The following is a 971-nucleotide window of genomic DNA, read 5'->3' on the forward strand; positions in this document are numbered from 1 at the left end:
AGGACCAAGTGAAAAAAAAGGTGAGCAGGGTACATGGTTTGTGGGAAGATCTGGTCCAACTAACAGTGGATCAGGTGGACCAGACCTCCCCCGCCCCCTCCAGTATGCACAAAAGTTTTTTGTCTCCAATTTCAAATCGAGATAGAAAGTGACGTGCAATTGGGTCTGATTCCTTGTTCGATATGCACGACAGTGTTCTTGGTTGTGTGCATGCTCGTGTGCAGAGACCTCTTCTTCTGTTACTCGAGGGTTGATTGTCCACGTGAAGAAATAAGTGTTTATTTGAAGCCGGGTGGTTTGCAAGTATAATTGTTCATCCATGCTATGGTAGTTGCAGGCACTGTACATACCCGGACACATAGGTACTGCAGCTTGTGTACGTTTGTGACTTCTTGCATTCTTCATAGCGGTCCATCACATGAAACAGTCACCATGAATACGAGACAAAAATTAGTTTTCTCTCTCTTCAATTTTTTTGCGTTAACAGTTAACTAACTAATGCACGTGGACATATTACATCGATCACCTTCCATGATACAATATATTACTATGCACTTACTGCTTGAAAGCACAGTACACACTAGACTAATGTCCACTCAGGGTTGTTCCTCAACTTAGCTACCATGTTAAACTCTTAGGAAAGTAGACCTATTTACAATCCAAAAAAAATTTATAATGTGCCACATATATGGGATTGAAATAAGGGAACATGCACCTGAATTAGTTTAAGCTAATTGAAGAATCATATATTAGGGCAACTCAAACGGGGATCTCCAAACGAACGACACCCAGTGTAGGCAGACACTTCTGGACATGTCCATGGACAACGGGCAGGTGCCAGCCATCCAACCATAGTTACCAAATCCGGACAACGGGCTATGACTAACAGTGGGCCAGGAGGACCAAGCAAAAAAAAGAGGTGAGTGGGACACATGGGTTGTGGGAAGATGTGTTCCAACTAATAGTGGATC

Source organism: Triticum dicoccoides, chromosome 3A (genome assembly GCF_002162155.2).
Source record: "Triticum dicoccoides isolate Atlit2015 ecotype Zavitan chromosome 3A, WEW_v2.0, whole genome shotgun sequence".
Lineage (NCBI taxonomy): Eukaryota > Viridiplantae > Streptophyta > Magnoliopsida > Poales > Poaceae > Triticum > Triticum dicoccoides.